Source organism: Aphelocoma coerulescens, chromosome 4 (genome assembly GCF_041296385.1).
Source record: "Aphelocoma coerulescens isolate FSJ_1873_10779 chromosome 4, UR_Acoe_1.0, whole genome shotgun sequence".
NCBI classification, from domain to species: Eukaryota; Metazoa; Chordata; class Aves; order Passeriformes; family Corvidae; genus Aphelocoma; species Aphelocoma coerulescens.
The window spans coordinates 60,202,700-60,206,665 of NC_091017.1; the positions used below are offsets into that span (position 1 = coordinate 60,202,700).

Genomic DNA, 3,966 nt, shown 5'->3' on the forward strand with positions numbered 1-3,966 from the left:
TCTGACATGCTTTGTACAGAAGAAGTGAGTTTGCTTCAAGTACAGCAAGCTCATATTCAGTGCTTTGTCTTCGTGTACATAATGCAGTGAAAACACGGTTGGGATGGGCTCCTCTCTCCTGTATATGACACAGGTTCCTAGGCCTGATACACAACAACCAGATCGCACTAGAGACAACTGATTTGCATGAGCATTCTTAAACATTTATTTTCTCTCCAGTCTGAATCTTTTCAGGTGTCAGGCAACCCCTACAAAGTTCTTTAAAGATGAAAATACTGGAGCCAGAGGTGGAACCACCTCTCTGGGTTTGAACCTAGACTTGTTACATCGTGGTTTGGTACATGGTTATGTAAACCAATATAGACCAAAGACTCATTTCCACTAAAATTCTACAGTAAGATCTCAAGTACCCATGTACTGGGAGCTATGTTAATAGACTTCGCCTTCGTTGATACAATTAACTCATTTTCCTTGCTGGTAGGGCAGTTACTCCACTCACAGCTGTAAGCTCCTGAGAACCATCTCTGTGGGTATAAAGGATCTGTGCTTCATGGATAAGAAAAGCTGTGAAAAAAAAAATCAGAATTGTCCTCCTACACCTTGTTTAGTCTCCTGCCTTTCAGAGTAAGTGATATACATGACTAGGGAAAAGTCCAAGAACAGAGTCAGCATATCTTAATTATAATTCTCAAAAATACTATTTCCAACCTTCAAGCATTTGTGGCTCATCCTGTGCTAGAAGTGTTCTCCACACATTTAGTACCCCCCACCCTGGATCTTTATACAATTTCCCCAGTCTCCCTTACTCCTAAGTAAATATTTAGTAGCTACGGCACACCACAGCGAAGATTGCTATAGCTTAATGAGCTTATTTTTACAAAAAGGGAAATTTCACCTGCCAGTTAAGATGGCCTCTTGCTCCCAACTCTGCATCATATCTTTCAGTTATCCAGATATTGAATTCTCTGAAGTTATGATAGGAGGCAATGGTGAAGGCTGCAAGAATAGAGAAAGGATATCTTTCTTCTGCATCTGTCAGCACCTAGAGGAAAAACCAAAAAAACTGATTTTATATTCAAATGCAAAGAAGAAGAATGAGCTAGTGAGTACTGGATCACCTTTAATCTGTCTTGATAATTTGCAGGAGGGGGGAATGTAATTGTAGAAAAATTCCTGCCTGCACTGCTTTAGAACCCATCTCTTCTATTTATATATAAATAAATATATGTTAAATATAAAGTGAGTCAGAAATTATAATTTTCTATTCTGCTCTGTGCTGTGCATTTGTGAAAATCATGATTATTCATTTCTATTGGTCCTCTGTACCCATTTTCTTCACTGCAAGATAAAGTAACTCTCAGCTGTGCATAGCTGTGATAATTGAACTAGATTGTGAGTGATTTGATAGATATGACAGAGGTAGCCTTCAAATCACTCTCTTTTATGATAGGTACAACAAACCTCCCCACATGCTGCATTTGCTAGGGGTTATAAAAAGGGTATCCCTCCCACCTTGCCAATAGGGAGCTCACAGACCAAGGTATTATTAATGGCTGCCTCACTGTCTAGTGTTACAGATTATCAAAAAGTGCAGAGGTGCATGCCTTTTTGAAAGAAATGTAGCCCTCCAATGATGGGAAGAGACAGGGACTTTCATAGACAGTGCCTGCAAATATAAACTGAAAAAGAGGAGTCTGGGTTAGCAAAAGACTACTGTATCCATGTTATGAGTAAGGCAGTAATCTACAGATGGGTACCTTTTTGGACTCAGGTGTTTAATAAGCTTGGAAAGCACTGCAGAAGAGAAAAACTTCTGACTGACATCCAGGGAACTTGGGTCTGCTTTTGTACAGACAGAGACATGATACTGCAAAAGACTCAATACAGAAATGCTTAGATTTGCATGAGGTACTCAGATTCAGCTGCAATGTAGAAGCAAGAATTCTGGGCATCTTAGTCAAAAGAAAATCCAATTTGTGGGCTAGAATTAGGGTTATATATATACATATATATGAGACAGCAACTGGGGCAAGGAGGAGGAAGGAAGAGAAAAGAGGAGGCAGGAGTGATGCCTTATCATCCAGGATAACTTCAATTCACTTTTACTCAGGGAATAAGGAATATATTATACAATGGACTGAGAAATTTTACAGGGGACCTTTTAGGGGCTTTGTGGCCGAGTAAAGCCACAAACTCTGTGTTTCAACAGTATTTGTTCTAGAGCAATTACTCAACATGAGTCAGATTGAGCCTGTATTACGCACAATGAATGCATGAGGGTGCTTTCTTTGTTTTTCACTTATAAAGGAAATGAATGTCAGCAATTTATCAGTTTGAAACTCTCACCTGCTTGCTTTTCTCATTGGTTTTAATTCAAAACATCTGTATGAAAACCTATGTATGGAGTTGTATACTGAAGAGAATCAATTGCTTCCAAAAAAATCATCATCAAGATTTTTTTCTCCTGAACCTAAGTGCTACTGCTTTTTAAATGTGTATTTAAGAACACTGAAATTTAACTCAATCGGTGGGTGAATCTCAGACTCATAGAGAAGTTTTAACACAATCATGGGAGTTATTCAGTAAATTGTTTATAATAGATACCAGATATAACCTTATATTTCTACATTTTAAATTTCGTTATTTTACTATATTATACATATTTTCATGTTTTTATATAATGTAGCAACTGTTATGATTCCAAATGGCATAAGACTTGCCACATCTTCAGACTATTTATTTTCCTCTTGACAGTGGTAACAAAAAGCTTTTCATGAGAATTTTGAAGAAAAATATGATCAGGAATTCACTCTAGTAGCCTTCAGAAATCTCTGTATACCTCAGAATATAAGCTAACAACCTCTTGGAGCCTCATATCTCCAGAAATGTAAAATTCCACATATTTGTCTTTTTTTTTTTTTTCCAGTTTCCACAAGTAGTTAGTGTTGATTTGAGAAGGAAGATAAAAACATAAACTCAGGTATCAAATTATTCTCTCATACAGAAAAAAAATAAGCTGCAGATATCCCTCCTGAGAACCTAAAAAGTATGCGAAGTTCCCAGTCACTCTCTTCTTAATAAACCTGTTCTAAATGGATTTCCACTTGACAACAATATTTCTCTGTTTCCATCTTTAATTCCTTCTTTTTAGAACCACTCATTCTTTTCCTTCATCATACTCTCTCCTCTGACCAGGTTCTACCTCAACATGTCTCATTAATTTTGAATAGTCTCTATTAGTTTGCACCTCATCAGTTCTGCTCACCAGCATCCCAGTCTCCCATTACTGCAGCTTGTTGCCATGATGCAGGATGGCATTGAAGCTTTTTGGTCTCCACCATTATCCTCTGACTCTGGTCTCTCAGCTGGAATTCATTATGCTTCAATATACAAACACTCGTCCCTAAGCTCCTCACTCTTAAGGGAGATCTGGCTACACTTCAGATGCGGCATAACTTTGAAGAAGGGCAAACTTCTTTCCAAAATCCATGCTGTTACCTAAGAGGAAGTAGGAGACTGAGAAAATGATTTAGTAACGTAACACAAACCTGAGCAGCACAAAGACACACATGCTCATTATGGAAAAAATATCTCCCTCAGTAGACTTGCTTAAAGCAAGCTCTTTGGCATTGAGACTGTTTCTTCTTCTCTGTTTATGAAAGGATTGTACAATGGGGAGCCAGACTGCATGGGCACCATGGGGCAACACCATGACATAGAAAATCAGCATCTGAAGAAAAGAGCTACTTTCGTGTCAGCTGTGTGAGAATCATTGCCCCCAAATTTAGTTTCAGTCATCAAATCAGTCTCCTGCTCCTACTTGTTGATATGTATTGGACTGAAAAGAGAGCATTTTTGTTTCCAAATGAGATTGGATTAAGAAAAGCAGGTGTATGAGACACTGTAACTTCCCCTTTTCCACACTTTGGCTCATCTCATTTTCAATTCTGATAATTAACTGAGCTA

General features: G+C 38.0%; 1 long non-coding RNA gene across 2 annotated transcripts; it reads right to left on the reverse strand.

Moving 5' to 3' along the window:
• Positions 1–219: 219 nt before the first annotated feature.
• LOC138109107 (uncharacterized) lies at positions 220–3,303 on the reverse strand. Of its 2 annotated transcripts, none has more exons than XR_011150275.1 (3): positions 3,266–3,303; positions 896–1,042; positions 220–564 (listed from the first exon to the last, which is right to left on the reverse strand). It is a non-coding gene; the product is annotated as an uncharacterized lncRNA (long non-coding RNA). The 2 variants fall into 2 exon arrangements; XR_011150274.1 differs by having other exon boundaries at positions 3,248–3,300.
• Between the last annotated feature and the right edge of the window lie 663 nt (positions 3,304–3,966).